Consider the following 18,612-nt stretch of genomic DNA (forward strand, 5'->3'; position numbering starts at 1 on the left):
TTGTTGGTCGTGTTTCTTCTAATCCAAATCCTTCACTTATTTCTTCTGGTGGTTGCTCCTGTTGTGGTGGAGGGCTAATATAAGGCCTGACACATCTAGAAGGGACCCATTGTAATTTGGTACCCTTGGATACACAGGCATATCCCCTTCCCCATGTTATGAGATCTACTGGTCCTGACCATTGCCCAGATATTAGATCTTTGATCATAACTGGTGGTTTGGAAGATGAAAGTATTTGAGTTTTATCTTGGCGTTCATACTTGCTATGGTCTGTATCATCACAGTTTAAGAAATTTAGAACATATGACGCTTTCCGTAAGCGTTCCTGGGGGCTATATACCGACTCCCCTCTTTTTTGTCTTTGAAGCATTTCTTTTAGTGTACGGTGAGCTCTTTCTACAATCGCTTGTCCCGTGGGTGAATGCGGTATACCTATGGAATGGAGCATTCCCCAATCTGTGAGAAATGTTTTGATTTTTTCAGAACAATAAGCAGGGCCATTGTCGGTTTTTATGGTTTTTGGAATTCCTAGGATTGCGAAACAACTGAGCCAGTGTCTGATAACGTCTTTGGCTTTTTCTCCCGTGTGTGCTGTTGCATTAATGTATCTGGAATACATGTCTACTGTAACATGGACATATTTTAGTTTACCGAATTCAGCTATATGTGTAAGGTCTGTCTGCCAGATTTCATTGGCTGTTATGCCCCTGGGATTAACCCCTTCCTTAGCTGGCATGGGGGTAATTCGCTGGCAGTCAGAGCATGACATAATTATGTCTCTGGTCTGGTTTATTGTAATTTGGAATTGTCTCTTTAATGAACGTGCATTTTGGTGGAAGAACTGGTGTGAGACTTTAGCCTGTTCCAGAATTTTGGGAACTGTAGTTGCCATAGCAGTTGCATCAGCTTTTTGATTGCCCTCTGCTATGGGTCCTGGAAGTTCTGTGTGTGACCGAGTGTGCATTATGTAAAAATCAAATTTTCTGTGGTTGATAAGAAACCATATGGTACGAATTTCTGTAAATAAGTGAGGATTAGTGACATCTCGAAGGAAGGAGGCTTCGAGACGTGAGACCAACCCTGCTGCATAGTGAGAATCTGTGACAACATTCATAGGTTGATCATGGAACAATTCAAATGCCATGCGGATAGCTGCTAGTTCTAAAACCTGTACAGAACCTTGGTCCAAGGTTTGTACCTTATTGTCCCATTGTCCTGTGGCAGGGTTCTTCCATGTCACGATGGCTTTTTTCGATTGTCCAGATGCATCAGTGAAGACTGTGACTCCATTTACTGGTCGTAGTTTGCAGCGACGCGTGGCCATCAGGGGTAGATTTCCTATTTCCGCCCAGAGTTTATGTTTCGGGAAGTGAATGGAAATATTACCGTGGAAGTCCGCTAATGCAGTCTGAAACCCAGCGTCCTCTGCAAGAAGCCAGTCTAAGTTGTCTTTTGTGGCTGGAATGTAGATCGTCTCAGGATCCCTTCCATCCATCTCCTGCAGATGTCCTCTACCTTTCATAATGAGCTTAGCAAGCATGTCATTAACGGTCCAAACAGTCTTAGGTGGAGAGTGGGGAAGAAATAACCATTCTAGAATTCTCAAAGGGTCAGATTCTGCCTGATCCCATTGGAAAAGGACAGCAAAAGGTTGGAACTTGCTGGATATGATGGCGAGGCGAATGTGCAGGTCAGGGGGTTGTCGTCTGCTTTGCCTGTTTTCGACAGCTTGGGAGCATACTTCCAGAGCTTGTTTTGCTTCTGGGGTTAGGGATCGAATAGATGTGAGAGTTGGGTCGCCTTTAAGTAGCTCGAAGAGGGGGTGCAATTCCTCTGTTGTGATGCCCAAGACAGGCCTCAGCCAGTTAATGGCTCCTAAAAGCCGTTGCAAATCATTCAGGGTCATAGTGTCCGTTACTTTGAAAGTCACTGGTTGTGGCATGATTTCCTGTTGAGTGATCCTCCATCCGAGGTAGGTCCAAGGTTGGGTGCGTTGAATTTTTTCTGGGGCAAGCTGCAGACCTGCTTTTTGGATGGCGTCAGTTAAGGCAGTCAAGGTGGATTGTAGTTCAGTCCCGTGTTTTGCTGCTATCAGGATGTTTGATATTCCTGTCTTTGCCTCCCATTCTAATTGTTCAATTTGGGTATAGGTCAATTTATGCATGTTTGTGTTTTGAGTAGATCTAGAGGTGTGTATTGCTGTATGTTGCAACTTTGTGGAGCATCTTTGGGCTTGTGTTGTATGAAGGTTTTGTTTGTTTTGCTTTCTCAAGGCTCTTGCAGTGACTGTGTATAAAGAGTTATGTGTTTCTGCAGTTGAAATTGTAACTGGTTGTTTGTTTGCTACTTGTTTAAGTTTGGCTTTCCATGTTGTGTATGGCATATTGTCTAACAGCATTTTAAAATAGTGAGAAGTAAATACTTGATTTGGGGCCCCTCTTATTATTATTCTTACCCTCTGTAACACAAAAGAACTTTTTATAATAGCAGATCATCTGTCAATTAGTAAAGTTGCCCTTCTGTGACTTAGAAAATTAAACATGGTAGTTGATAGCTGTATGTCTGCTGTGTTTTGCAATGCTACCTCTAGGTTGTTGGTTCTGTCAGGAGGTGGATGGTGTTGTCCCAGCTGAAATTCTCGCAGTACAAAACCAACCACTGTCATTGCCAGCAACGCAGTCAGTACACGTGCTGTCCACTTCAACGTTGGTAGCTTTGACTTTGCTGATGGTCTGGGCTTGGGTAGGCAGATGTTCTGTGTGCTTTCCCAGTCTACATCTTCTTCCTCGAGCTGAAGTAGTAGCCGTAGCCATGTTTGCTGTTCTTCCTCTTTTGCAGGATTCAAAACTGCTTGTCCTTTTTCTGGTTCTCTTGTCTCACTGAGTTCAGTTTGCCACAGCTCAGCTAAGCTTTCTAGGGAGTCAATATCTCTTCTTCCTCCTCCATCAGGCCATCTTCGGCATAGAAGCTGTTCTGAGGCTGGTGAGGGCTGTGGGTTGGTTTCTGGGTAGGAGAGCCACAGTGATGCTTTAACTGTTGTGCATTTGTTGTGAGTTGGTTGAACTGGTGGTGACGGAAGAGGCACTTTCACTTCCGCCTCACGGCCGGAGTAAGCTTGCTGCGTCCATGTTGCTGCGTGGTTGTTCTGCAGCGGTCTCATGGCCGCTGCGCAGCCAAAGGGTGTTAGTGGAGCGCCCTGGCTAAAGGGAGCTAGCAGATTCTCTTCTGTGTCCTCTATAGACTCGCTGTCTATTTGTCCGTCACAGTCATCCTCCCCCCTTCCCGGCGAAATGCCTGAACCTGGGGGTGGCGGCTTCACTTCCGGCACACGGCAGGGGCAACATGGCGGTGCCTCCGGTGCCACTCTCCTTCTGCACATTGACTGTGCAACCACCGTGTAGCGGTCGCCCCGTAACGGTCCAGGGGTCGGCGCTGCTCTGTAATGGTCCTCGGCTCCAACAGCACTGCTTGCTGCTCTGTATGGCATGGTCTCAGCTGCAGCCATGGGCGCTGGCATAAAGCCAGCATCCCCCCCGGCTGCCATGCTCATGCTGCCAGCCCCCAAGCCATGCTCCTTCACACCACACGCTGCCACTGCACTGTTCCCCCCAAGGGCTCCCCCTCCCCCCCATCCCCCCTGACCAACGTGCATTCCCCCCCTGCCCCACTCGGTCGGTGGGGGTCTGGGGTTGAAGGGGGAGGGGTTGAGGGGAAAGGAGTGAAGGGGGGGGAAGTCCACTCTCCCGGGTGCATTTGCCTTTCTGTAGTGCTTATTCAAGGCTATCATAATGTCTTTCCATGTAGCCAAATTCTTGAGGGCGTCTGTTTTTCCCTCACTGGCTTTTTCAATAATTTTGTTCCCTATTTTCCTCCAAGATGACACTTGACAAGGTCCAGTCAGAGGGAATGCAGGTTCAGGCAACGAAATCCAATATAACAAGTCCCATAACTTACTTTCTTCTATGGTTGTTCTTGTAAAAGTTGAGAGACAGCTTCTGCTGTTTGTTTGATTTTTGGAGTAATTCCCTCCTGACGGGTAAACCACCCTCCCATATTCGCCAATTTTTGGTTACCTCTGTGCGGAAGCTCTGTTGTCCTTTCTTCTGGTCCTTTTTTCTTCCTTTTTTGTTCCTTTTTGCAGAGGTAACCCAGCGCGCTGAATTCTTTCTTTTCTTCCTTTTGGTTTTGGCGATATGGACACCCCCGGACAGGTTCCCCAGAGCTTCTGCTCCTGGTTGCCGGTAACCTGCTGAAGACCCTGTTCGGGCTCCATTTGAGGTGCTGTTCAAGGCACGAACCCCACTCTGACACGAACAAGTGCCAGAGCAGAAATACCATTTATTCAAACTGCCCAGGTTTAAATACCACGCCTGAACATGTCACGTGACCCTCTAACCAAAGACAATCAAATATTGTCTGAGAACCCGGGAGACCACAACTCCCATGGTTCATTGCTACATTCTTCCTGCCACACTTCCCTTCTTCTGCCCCACCCCCAACAGCTTTGCCAGCTCTTCCTGGCCAGAGGAAGGCTTAACCAAAGAGCTCGAATCACATAACATCCTGCCTTGGAAGGGACCCACAAGGGTCGCCCAGTCCAACTCCTGGCCCTGTGCAGGACAGCACAGCCATCCCACCGTGTGCCTGAGAGCGTTGTCCAAACGCTCCTTGAGCTCTGGCAGCCTTGGGGCCGTGACCACTGCCCTGGGCAGCCCGTTCCAGTGCCCGACCACCCTCCGGGGAAAGCACCAGGGCAGTTGAAGTCTCCACGAGAAGCAGGGACTGTGACCTGGAGGCTGCTTCAAGCTGCCTGTAGAGGTCTCCTCCCCATCTTGCTCCTGCTCAGGAGGCCTGGAGCAAACCCCCACAGCAGTGTGCCCATTCCCAGCCTGCCCGCCCTTTGATCCTGACCCATCAACTCCTGAGTGGCTCGCCATCCCCCCCAAGACAGAGGTCGAGACCTTCCGAGTGTCACCTCCCCGAGATCTACGGATGTCGTCTCCCTGGGCTCCTGTGAGGCCCCGCATGTGGTTGCCAGCGCATTCTTCCCTCTCCCTTATGGGCCCTGTCCAATGCAGCCCCAGGGCAGCCCGGAGGAGCCCTGTCTGGGGCTGCGCTGGGGTGACCGGGGACACGGTGGGCTCACTGGGAGCAGCCTTCCAAAGCCCCAGAGCGGCAGGATGGTGCCCAGGCTCTGCTCAGGGCTGCTTTGGGCGTGGGGCCGTCTGCGCGAGTCCTGCACGGGACCCATGTGTCCTGGCTGCCACGCCAAAGGGCTGCTTCCCCAGGCGAAGGGGACAGGGGAGTGACCCTGCGTGAGAGCCTGCACCTCTGGCAGTGACTCAGGCCCGGGGTGCCCTTTGGGTGCCCTTGGTGCCCTTTGGGCCTTGCTGGATCTGCTTGCTGCCATTTGCTGGGGCCACCCTGCACTCCCTCCCCATTCCAGGCAGACACAGGCAGGTGTTGGAATAAAATCTTTTCTTCCGTAACCAGAAGAAAACTGTTAACTATATCTATGGAACGGCGGAGGGGGTCAGACAGAAATGCACACAAATCAACAGGATTGGCAAAAATGTCCACTTTATTAGAGGACAGACAGCTCATATGCTGCCTGCGACACACAGACATGTGGTTCTTCCCCAGGTTACATTGGATACATAAGGCAAACATACTGTGGTGTACAGTACTAATTGGATATCAGCAGGTGTCCATAAGCCTTGTTTTCCTGCCAGAACAACTCCTCCTTCACCTTGGCACAAGGCCTGCGCCATAGAAGTGGCGCAGTATTTTTTACTCTCTGCACCCAGCCATGCCAAGGGGAAGGTCTCAGAAATGCAACTGAAATTGTTCACACAATTTCTGTCCACCGACATCTACGTCTACATCTATCTCTACATCTTCCCTACATCTCTATCTACATCTTCCCCACATAAACACCCTCCCTCCCTCCCGCTGGGATAGATCCCCAAACGATCTATCCCTCCAACTGGCATAGATCCCCAAACGATCTATGCCTCAACCTGGGATAGGTCCCCAAACGACCTATCCCTCAAACAGGGATAGGTCCCCAAACGACCTATCCCTTTAACAGGCCTAAGCCAATCTTCCTGCCCCAGCCCCGGCTGCGGGAGCCTTGATCTTGATGGCAGGCCCTGGCTCAGAGCCCCCCTTCCTCTTCGCCCCGCGCCTTTCCAGCTTGGCGTCTCCACTGTTCGTGGGCGCGGGGACGCTGCTGCCACCATCCTGGCTGGTCCCTGCAGCCCCCGGGGAGGAAGCCAAGTGCCCCTGAGTCCCCTGCGGCAGGACCTTCCCACTCAGCAGAGCGCGGCTGGTTGGAGTCACCCCAGGCTCCCTGGTGGCTTGGACCTGGGGTTGATATAGGAAGCTGGGCCCAAAAGAGTTAACTAAGAGATTTGGGCCTGCTAACAAGCTACCAACATCCAAGACGATCTGTGCTCGTTCTGTTCTATTTACTGGACCAAAGCTTAGGAGAATAGTACAGGAACAGGTAATAGGCCTAGAGGTGGTAAATTAGAAATACAACAGGATCAGGTAGACATTTAAATAGGAGAAATAGGCCTGGAGCCAGGGTTTTTTCCAAGCTTCAGTGAGCGGGTCAAGAACAATGGAAAAGAAGAAGGGTCAAGCTGAGGAAGATGAGTTGAAGCCCCCTGCCCCATGGAGGAAGATGGGAACTACCCTCCGAAATGGGGAGCCAAGAGAAGCAGCGCCCCAAGCTCCGCCTATACTCCACCTATTTTTAATATATATTGATAGATGTTGTAATCACTTGGCGACCGCGGCAGGACGCCTTCTCCATCTGGCTGCGGAATCTCCTGGAGGGCGGGACCCCCTTGGGCGCCCTCGGGTAAGTCTTTTTACCTGAAGGGGCTCCCTTCTTCGGTGGCTTCTTGCGGGGGCTGGACAAGAACACTGCCTATTGATAAAAGGTATTTGTATCTGGTTTCTGGATACCTGTAAGTCGAGGCAGGACGCTCTCCCAGGGGAATATCCCCTCTGGTCTGGTCTGGTCTTCTGGTCTGGTTTTGTTTGTATTTGGCCAAGTATTGTTATTGTGTACCTGATATATCTTGCTTACCTTGAAACATCCAGGAGCACATAGTTAAAGGTATTATCATGCTAAGAGTTGCTATATGAGAGGTAGTGCTGAAGAATTAACTATAAGCACATCACTTTGGATAAGACCTAGAATTAAGATTTGTCAATTTTGCAACTGTTAGTTATATGTATGAGCCTTGTGTAACAGATGTAAGGTTTGCCTCCCCGACAGACAAGGTTGGGTAGAACCAGTATGCATATTGCAGAAAAGAGGGACACTGGAAGCAAGAATGCCCTGAATTAACAGGTGGAAATACAGGCACAGGAGTGGCTGTTGTTGCTTACAGAGTATTGAGTGAAGGGGGGGCCCAGCAGGCCAGTGCTAGGGGACCTGCTGGTAAAAATCAAGCTAGGGGAAGAAAAAGAAGAATTAGATTTTCTAATTGATACCGGGGCTACATTTTCTGTTTTGAATTAATACCTAAAAGTGATAAATATGTTTAAGTTGTGGGTGCCACTGGCCAATCAGAAAAGCTTTCTTTTGAAACCCCTAAAGTTCAAAATTGGAAAACAAATGGGTGTGCATCAGGTTTTGTATTTACCAAATTTATCCAAACTCGTATTGGGCAGAGACTTACTAGAAAATCTGGGAGCTGTAATAGAATTCAAACAAGGTAAAATTGAACTTAAGGTAAAGGAAGAACAATTAATAGCAGCTCTGAGTTTAGCAATGAGCTATGTGGAGCCAAGCCAGGGTAATTCAAATGTCAATCAAATTTTAGATCAGGTATACCCAGGAGTTTGAGCTATTGAAACACCAGGAAAGCCAAAAAGGGCAGCTCCCATTGAAATAGAATTATGGCCAGGAGCAAACCCAGTAGTTAGGAAGCAATATGCACTGAGGCTGGAAGATAGAAGAGGAATTGAGCCAATAATAGACAACTTTTTGAAATTAAGGTTTTGTAGAGTGTGAATCAGATTGCAACACCCCAATTTTACCAGTCAAAAAGACAAATGGAACACATAGGTTGGCTCAGGATTTAAGAGCAGTAAATAAAATAGCTAAAACATACATGCAGCTGTTGCAAACCTATATACCTTATTAACAATATTAAAAGAAAGTGTAATTTGGTTCACAGTATTAGACTTAAGAGATGCCTTTTTCTGCCTTCCCTAAACACAGCAAAGTCAAAGGATATTTGCCTTCAAGTGGGACAATCCCACCACAGGAAGGAAAACTCAGCTCATTTGGACAGTGTTACCTTAAGGGTTCAAAAATATTCCCACAATTTTGGGAATTAATTAGCAAAAGAATTAGAACAATGGCAGTCACCACCGGGAAAGGGTGTACTTTTATAATATGTGAATGATCTATTGATTGTTACTGAAAAACAAGAATAATGTGCCCAATGGACAGTAAACCTCTTAAACTTTATGGACTTAAATGAGTATCGAGTCTCTCAACAGAAAGCACTTCCAGTGCAGAAACAAGTGGTGTACCTGGATTACAAAGTATCTGAAGGACAATGATCACTGGGGACAACAAGAAAGGAAACTGCCAGACACTGAAACCACAGATGGTGAGAAACCTTCAAGCCTTTCTAGGAATGACAGGTTGGTGTTGTTTATAGATATATCAGTATGGGCTAATTGCAAAGCCTTTATATGACCTGCTGAAAATGACTAAGGGCAACCTCATCTGGACCCCCAAAGCAAGTGGAGCCTTCAAACAACTGAGATGAGAACTCATAAGGACTCCGGTGCTGGGTTTGCCTGACGTAACGAAGCCCTTTTGTTTGTTCTCGCATGAACGACAAGGAATGGCTCTGGGGGTCCTGGCTCAGCAACAAGGGCCATACAAAAGAACAGCAGCCTACTTCTCCAAGCAATTGGCTGAAGTAAGCAAATGATGGCCCACCTGCCTAAGGGCAGTAGCAACAATGATCATAAATATAGAAGAAGCCAGGAAATGTACAATGGGACAGAAAATGACTGTGTTAGTGTCCCACACAGCATCTACAGTACTGGAACAGAAAGGAAATCATTGGCTGTCACCCTCCCAATTTCTGAAATATCGGGTAATCCTGGCTGATGACATAACCGTTCAGGTGACTAACATTGTTAACCCAGCTTCATTCCTAGAAGGAAGAATCTCGGCTGCACCTGTCATGCAGGACTGCCTGGAAACCATTGAAGCAGTGCACTCCAGCTGCCTGGACCTTAAAGAAGAACCACCCCTGGATGCAGAAGACTGGTTTACCGATGGCAGCAGTTTCATAAGACAAGGTGTGAAGATGGCTGGGTATGCTGCGACCACCACTACTGAGGTAATCAAATCAAATCCTTTGCCTGCAGGAACCTCAGTCCAGAAAGCAGAACTGATAGCTCTCATTCGAGCTTTAGGATTGGCAGAAGGAAAACAAATTAACACCTGGACTGACTCCAAATATGCCTTTGGCATAGTTCACGCTCATGGAGCAATTTGGAAAGAAAGAAGACTTTTAACTCTTCAAGGAAAAGTTGTGAAGTATGCTGAAGAAACTCTATGATTATTAGAAGCTGTACAACTCCCCTCTCAGGTGGCAATTATGCACTGCCAAGGACACCTGAAAGGTAACACTGTCCTGGAAATAAGAAACAGAAAAGCTGCTGCAGAAGCTGAATTAGCTGCTGCAAGAAGTAAAGAACTATCAGTAGCAGCTTTAGTGCTAGAAGAACTAGACACAGATCAACAGGTAGAATATCAAGAAACAGATTATAAGTGGATACATGAAAATGAAGGTAAGGTGTTAGACAATAGATGAGGTTAACTAAAAACAGGTCAGTTAATACTGTTAGAAAAATTAGTGTGGCAATTTGTAAAAGTAAAACATGATAAAACTATTGGGGCTTAGACTCACTCTATTAGCATTTAAGGACTAGAGTAGCAGGACCAAATTTATTTACCACAATAGAGCAAGTCACAACCCAATGGGAACTTCGTCTGAAATACTGGAACAAAAATACACCAAAGGGCAATAAGTAAAGGGCAATAAGTAAAGGGCATTTCCCAGGTGAAATCTGGCAAATTAATTTCTCTGAGCTCCCAAGAAAAGGGGGGGGTCCTGTTATCTCTTAGTTTTGACTGACATTTTCTGGATGGCCTGAAGCTTTCCCATGTAGAAAAAAAATGAATCAAAAGGAGTGGTTAAAGTCTTGTTGAATGAGATTATACCATGGTTTGGAATGCCTAAGAGCATCTCTTCAGATAGAGGTTCACACTTTTGTGCATGAATTGTACAAGCAATAAGTAAAGCACTAAAAATCAACTGGCAACTGCATATGCCCTACAGACTCCAAGCAAATGGGCAAGTAGAAAAGATGAATCTAAAATATGTCAAGAAACAAATTTTCATTGGTATCAAGCTTTACCTATTGCTTTAATCAAGCTAAGGGTCAAGCCAAGATCCAAAGGGAAACTGAGTCCATTTGAAATTCTCTTGGGCAGACCCTACATGATGCAAACTGTGAATAGTGAAGCTGTAGATCAAACCAGTAATCAATATGTGTACGATCATGTTATGGTTGTAGGAAAACAATTGCAGAAAAATGCTACAGTGGTGTTAGAACACCAACCCAAGCAGCCTGATTGTAAGCTACATCCATCCAACCCTGGTGATCAGGTATATGTTAAGAATCTTTCAGGAGATCCACTACGGGAGAAGTGGGATGGACCCCAGCAGGTGCTGATGACCACCTCCACACGATCCGGGTGAAAGAGAAACCCACGTGGATCCACTACTCTCGAGCCAAGAGAGTTCCAGAGGAAGCATGGACCTCGGGAGAGGAATCATCTACTATCAAGCCTCCTCAATGCTGATCCTTGGACTGATAAGTACATTAGTGTTAAATCAAACTCTTGCCCCAAAATTATTATGGTCTCAGGCCTATAATGGGAATTCTAGTCTATGATTTGCTATAAATACAGATATTCTGAATTCATCTGAACTGAACCAATACAATCCATCTGTTATAGTCCTCCAAGGAACAAGGGTACTGAATAATTGGTAAAATCCTGGTACCCCATACAATGCAAGTGTTTTAATAGGCACGGATTAGATGGTCACCCAGAACTGACGTTACTGTGAAATGTAATTAGTGGCTGATCAATGTTGGCACACCTTCACTCTAGATAAATCAGTTTCTGTGATGTGTCAGTGGACATTCAGGGAAGGAAATATAACAATGAGATTACCAACCAGCAAATCTCCTACCACCCCATTGACTAAGACCACCACCAGTTTTACAACTCCTTCTTTAGCCTGTGAGAGTGTCCACAATTTAACTTATGCTGGACCATATGTAATTAAGCACTCAAATGAGCAGAAGCTGTTGTTAGATCCCATATATTCACTGAAAAGGGTTCCAATACACCTTTAAGTAAACATATCAAACATACAAAAAGATTGTCAGCCCTGTATTCAACAAAGCCTTAAAGACTGGCATGTATAGATGATGGCCAGATCCCCTTGTACCAGAATTCAAAGAGATGTAACGGGATGGTTTGGCACAGGATTAAGTGTATTAAACACCATAGATCAAGAAGTATTAGTGAATAAACTAAGTGCTGTCACATCTGATCTAGGAAAATTCAAAGTCCCTTTAAGATCATCTTTGCTCACTTTGGCAGAAACACAATCATTGGCAGTTAAATTGTTAACATTAGTAGCTAACCACTGCAAAAGATTTCACCAAGATTATTGACTATGCTGGTGTCATCCATAAAAGATTTGCACTTGCAATACAATGTCTCCAAACTCAACAGTGGGTGCAGTCTGTAGCTGCAGGAATATTAAGAGAAGGAACTTCAGGAATATTACCACAGGAAGTAAGAGAAATAATAGCTAGAAACAGTTCTACTACACACTTTGAGAAAAATTACCAAGCGTGGTGGCAGTTAGGAAACTTCACTTACAATCCTCAACATGAACAAATTGAAGCTTATGTGCTCACTATCAGTGCAGCTAAAGAAAAGACCATCTTTCCTAGCCTGACATTAAGAGCCATACACCAAAATGTAATTGTCAGACCCATAGACCATAATGTTTGGGCAAGTTAGGATCACACCAAGAAAAAGTGGCAGCCAGTCAGTACTGAGGCATGTATTCCTAAAGGACAATTAGGATATATCTGTGAAAATGCTGGAGTAGAAAATGAAGATTTATGCTTAGATGCTGACAATAGTGTGTGTACCTTTGAAATGCTTCCCCATACTAAAACCCAATCACAAGTCTATTATGTAGGAAATGGTTGTGCATGTGTTAGAATCTTTTGTGTTAATTTTACCATAGGTATTTGTCATGAAGTAGTGAGTGGTATTAATTTTTTTGTTTTGCTAAAATAATAGGCTGTGACTTTGGTTATATCATTCTAGTGACTACTAGACAACTGATTGAAGCTGATTATACAATGTATCATGATGTGCCAAAATTGCAGAGAGGAATGAACATTAATCTTTTTAAAGCAATGCTTAAACATCCTGATATAGAAAAACTGGTCCAGGAAGTAAACAGAACGACTAGACGAATGCTCTGGCAAGTAGAACATGACACTGAGAGCATAAAAACTGTTCTAACCAAAGTGGAAAAAGTGGGAGAACATCACCGGTGGGATATCTTTACAGGATACTCCCCTACAGCATCACAAGTGTTTCACTATTTGATACATCCAATATTGGTATTAGGAGCTGGCATTATTCTACTACTTGTCCTAATTGTTTGGCTATGGTGCAAATCAAGCATCATGGTTAGAAGGATGCAGATAATGAGGGCTGTGATGAATACCTATCAAAATCCATTAGAACTTGACGAAGGAATTCGTAAATTCTAAACAAAAAGGGGGGAATGATATAGGAAGCTAGGCCCAAAAGAGTTAACTAAGAGATTTGGGCCTGCTAACAAGCTCCCAACATCCAAGACGATCTGTGCTCGTTCTGTTCTACTTACTGGACCAAAGCTTAAGAGAATAGTACAGGAACAGGTAATAGGCCTAGAGGTGATAAATTAGAAATACAACAGGATCAGGTAGACATTTAAATAGGAGAAATAGGCCTGGAGCCAGGGTTTTTTCCAAGCTTCAGTGAGCGGGTCAAGAACAATGGAAAAGAAGAAGGGTCAAGCTGAGGAAGATGAGTTGAAGCCCCCTGCCCCATGGAGGAAGATGGGAACTACCCTCCGAAATGGGGAGCCAAGAGAAGCACCTCCCCAAGCTCCGCCTATACTCCACCTATTTTTAATATGTATTGATAGATGTTGTAATCACTTGAATATGCACTTAATCACATCTGAAGATTGTATAAAAATGCTGATTTTGTGTGAAGCCTTTGAGCAAGTTTGTCCAGCGCGAGCTGGCTTGCTCCCAACGTTGAATAAACAAATACCTTGCTGCTTAAAGATAAAAATTCTCTGAGCAGTTTCTTGGACCGATTTTTCGGATTCAGTATGCCTGAGAGCGTTGTCCAAACGCTCCTTGAGCTCTGGCAGCCTTGGGGCCGTGACCACTGCCCTGGGCAGCCCGTTCCAGTGCCCGACCACCCTCCAGGGAAAGCACCTTTTCCTAATGTCCAACCTAAGCCTCCGCTGACACAGCTCCGGCCGTTCCCTCGGCTCCTGTCCCTGGTCCCACAGAGCAGAAATGGCCGCTGCCCCTTGGCAGGAAGCTGCAGCCCCCCAGGAGATCTGACCTCAGTCTCCTCTTCTCCAGGCTCAACAGCCCCAGTGACCTCAGACCTCAAGTGCAAGGTCCTGCACCTGGCTCAGGGCTTGGCTGGTGCCACCTGGCACAACATCAGCTTGCAAATTTTGCAACACAACAGGGAGGACCAAGAAGGCTTTGGCTAAGAGAGACTGTTTCCAAGGGACTGGAGCGACAGACCAAGGGGCAATGGCTTGGCGCTGGCAGAGGGCAGGCTTAGATGGCATATGGGAAAGAAAGCCTTCCCGGGGAGAGTGGTGGGGCCCTGGCACAGGTTGTCCAGAGAAGCTGTGGCTGCCCCATCCCTGCAAGTGTTCAGGGCCAGGTTGGACGCGGCTTGGAGCAAGCTGGTCTAGCGGAAGGTGTCCCTGCCCGTGGCAGAGGGGTGGTTGGAAGCAGATGAGCTTTCAGGTCCCTTCCTTCCAACACCAACTGCTCTAGGAGTCTTGAAAAACAGGAGACTTCTGCAGAAGCCAGGAGGTGAATAAAAACATTTGCCACTTAAACACAAAGTCTTGTTACCAAGGGGCATCACCTGATTCTGGGGACTACTCTCATGACTTCTCACCACTGGAAGCTGACATTGCTGAAAGCCATAGAAATTGACCTAAAATTGACCAAACAATCCGACAAAAGCTCCCTGATGGAAGGATCCTGGAGCAAGCATATCATCCCGGAGGCAATGACAGGGCAATTTCTGCGCCTCTGCCGTAAACCTGTCAGTTCTGGCCCTGCCCTGGAGAGGTTTTTTTCGGCTCTCCATTCCATGGGAAGACAAGTGCGGACAAGAAGAACAGGGTTCTGTCCGCTCAGGGTCAAAGGCGCTTTAGGTCTGTGCTGTGATCTGTTGGAGTTGAGCTCCTGTCTAGAAAACGAGGGCTTTCGGGACTGCTCAGCATCTGGCTCCTCCCGTGGAATCAGATGTTCCAAGCAGGGAAGGGGATGTCCAAGAGGGGTTCTGCCCACTTGAACTTCTGAACTTGTGGAGCTCTCCTGGCGCTTCTGGGCGTAGTGATTCCGTGGATGTCAATTGGCTGTTCTGGAGAAAAGCTGGGGATTAAAAGAAGTAGTGAGAGAACCAGACTGAAAATGGGTGAAGGTGTTGCAGGAAGTGAGGCTGGGCAGCAAGAGCAGTGAGTGAGGGGAAAAAAGGGATTTCAGGCAAGAAGGAAGAAGATCCCTGAAGAGGCTCAAGGCCTACTAGAAGAAAAATTAACTATTTGGAAATTGCAGTAAAAATTTGTGTAACTCCCCAATTAACATAGGTTGGCCCCTTCATTAACATACAACCCCAGATGCCTTTAAAATAGTGTTCTCGTGTTCAATAAACTATTCCAGTTCCCCATACTGGGATCGTGTCTAGCTTTTATTTTTCAGACCGCCACTCAAAGGGGCTAAAAGGGGGCTGCGACCTGCACTGAGCTGAGCCACCTCACTGAGGTTTGTCCAGTGAAGTCTCCCTTTTATTGCAATAAAAGTTTTTTTTTTTTTCGTCGGCTCCTCAATCTCCTGGCTATTTCTGTGTTTCCCACTGGCTGGAATTTCAGACGACCACAATCCCATGGTCCCTACAGCCCCGGCTGTCCCGGACCTTCCCGTCTCCAACAAACCTCAGCAGCTGCTCCCCGGGACGGGCCCCAGCCCCTGAGCGGAGCGCACAAGCACACTGCAGCCCGACACACGCTGCCCGGAGAGAGCCGTGTGAGACAGAACCATGGCCACCGCCGCTGCAGCCACCCCGGGCAGGGTCAGGGTGGAAGCCAGCGCCAGCGAACTGCCGCGCTGCCTCGGCAAGTTCCTGTATCGCCGCCCGCTACCGCGCTCAGCAGCAGCAGCCAAGCAGCGGCCAGAGGCGCGAGGTCAACACCCAGGAGCAGGTCCCTGAGGAAGGACCACCACCTCCGGCGCCCCAGCAAACAACGAGATCGAGAGACCCGCGCCGGCGGAAGCAGCAGCGGGACCCCAGCGGGAACCACTCAGAAGGCAGGAAGGACCCGGAATCGAAAGAGGCACCGGGAAAAACAAAGACAAGCAGAGCAGGAGGTATGCAAAAACCGGGGCTATGGAGCGTGAGCGGAGAAGAGGATCCCACAGAATCCCTGGGGGGCTCCGGGAAAGGTCCGAGGGAGGAAAGAGCCCAAGCGGGACCGTCGGCGAAGGAGGGAGCGAGCGGAAGCCCAGCGGCAGCAGCACGAGAGAAACCCAGGAACAGAGGGACCCGAGAGACAAACGGAGTGGGGCAGACACAAAGCTGCCGACTTCAGCAGTAGTCGAGGCAGCAAAAACCCCCTTCCTTGACTTTTTTCCTTTTTCTTTGCAGCCTAAACTAAGAACTGGTCTTTTTTTAGAAACCCTTTTGTTTATTAATCTAACTGTTTCAGTTTAACAGTGTGAGTAAGGCGAACAAAACGCTACCAATGGAGAGATTGTCCCCCTGCGCAAAAACAAAGAAAGAAAAAAAAAAAGGGAAAAGCGAAGGAAAGCAAAGACCCTTTGCTGAATGAAGATACCCTTCCATAGCTAATAGCCAAAATTGTTTTTAAATGTATGCATAGCTGTATTTTTGAAAATTTTAAAGTTCTCACAATAACAATTTTCCTTAAGTCCAAAAGCCAAATTAACGCAGAAAGACATATATTTGCCTTAAAAATAGAAGTATATATTTTATCCTTGAACTATAGGAATGTTCATATGTATTTGAAATTTAAATTAAACATGAAGTAAAATATGCTTATGTTTTTACAGGTTATACTATCATAAAAAACAGAAAACATATATTACTAATCTAAGGGTGAGAAACAAAAAACGCCAATTTCTCAGTTCATAACCAAAAGACACTGTAAAATGAAACCCAAAAGTATGTATGATGTGTGTTCGATGGCCATCGAGTATGAATGTGTGAATGTATGCATGCGTGCGAAAATACAATAATTAATATGTTCTGATTTATACACAAATGCACATTACCTCACACATGCACAAACACCCTTAGATAAAGAACAGAAAACATATCATCCTGAGTTGAATAGAATTTCATTTGCAGAAATGTTTTAGGTTAAATAAAAGTTTTCAAAAACAAACACTAAAAAACACTTTCAGGTAAAAGTCAGGAGCACACGAACCCTGAAGTCATGAAGTTATTAAGTTTGGTTCAAAATCAATCGCTTATAAGTCAACAGAATCTTTAGAGAATAGCTTAAAAAAGATTTTATAAGAGTAATTTCTAATAAGAAATAATAGAAATAAGTTAAGTTGTTTAAACAAGTTTTATATTAATCCAGAGTTATTTAGTTTAGCATTGTTGGGAATTCTTCCTTCTTGCATTTTGTTCCTTGTTTACTTTTCTATATCCAAAAGTATCTAATAGTCTTTTTGATTGGTTTAATGCTTTTAATGTTAGTGCTAAGTTTAAGAAAATAATTTATGTAGCAATATGCAGAATGCCTTAAAACAGCTATGATTCCTTCACATGCCTTTATAATGCCAAACCTTGTGGCCCAAACTATTCTGACACACAATGCCTTTACATAATCATACTTTCCATCTCAGGTATATAAAAGGCTGTACATTGCCTTGAAAAAGGAGCTTCCATGTTAAAATTAATTTCACTTGTGGTATGAAAAGTAAGACTGCAATATTTCTTGTTAGATCCATTTAAGAATACATTTGCTTCTAAAATGCAGCTATAGAATTTGTTATTACCTCACTCTGAACCGATACATCAAAGCATTGATAGTTGCAGAAAAAAATAGTAATCAAAACTTAGATTACATGTTTAGTTAGCATGATAAATTTAATAGTCTAGTTAAAGAAAACATTTATGGTAATATTTGTATTCCCTTGTATTTTGCCTTGCATTAGCAAACGTTTGATCAAAGTTTTTTCCAAGTTTTTTTGTTTTTTAGAAAAATAAAAAAAAAAGGGGCAAAGGTGTGGGAACCCAAACCCAGCTTTCAGCAAAGGAAAACAAGGGCTGACAAAAACCTCGTGATCTGAAGGAGCTGGACCCTTCTCAGAAGACCTGTTAAAGTTCTACCTCATGGATCAAGCTTGGCTCCAGCAGAAATCAGAAAGGACTTTTGAGATGATTGTATCAAACCATGTCTAAACCCCTGTAATCCCTCTGTCCCCCATGTAATCCTACTAGAAGAAAAATTAACTATTTGGAAATTGCAGTAAAAATTTGTGTAACTCCCCAATTAACATAGGTTGGCCCCTTCATTAACATACAGCCCCAGATGCCTTTACAATAGTGTTCTCGTGTTCAATAAACTATTCCAGTTCCCCATACTGGGAACGTGTCTAACTTTTATTTTTCAGACCGCCACTCAAAAAGGGGCTAAAAGGGGGCTGCGACCTGCACTGAGCTGAGCCACCTCACTGCGGTTTGTCCAGTGAAGTCTCCCTTTTATTGCAATAAAAGTTTATTTTTTTTCGTCGGCTCCTCGATCTCCTGGCTATTTCTGTGTTTCCCACTGGCTGGAATTTCAGACGACCACAATCCCATGGTCTCTACAGCCCCGGCTGTCCCGCACCTTCCCATCTCCAACAAGGTCTTTGCTGTGTGTTAGGAAGAGGTGGAGCAGCACAGCATTCCTTTGGCTTGTCAGAGGCTCCAGCCCCCTGGGCCAGGAAGTTGTCGTCACCGCTTTCTGGGAACCTGCTGGACTCTTGGTGCTTGGCTGTGTTGCTTCTCCAGCTCCCGCCAGGGCAGTTGAAGTCTCCACGAGAAGCAGGGACTGTGACCTGGAGGTTGCTTCAAGCTGCCTGTAGAGGTCTCCTCCCCATCTTGCTCCTGCTCAGGAGGCCTGGAGCAAACCC

This window comes from Pseudopipra pipra, chromosome W (genome assembly GCF_036250125.1).
Source record: "Pseudopipra pipra isolate bDixPip1 chromosome W, bDixPip1.hap1, whole genome shotgun sequence".
NCBI classification, from domain to species: domain Eukaryota; kingdom Metazoa; phylum Chordata; class Aves; order Passeriformes; family Pipridae; genus Pseudopipra; species Pseudopipra pipra.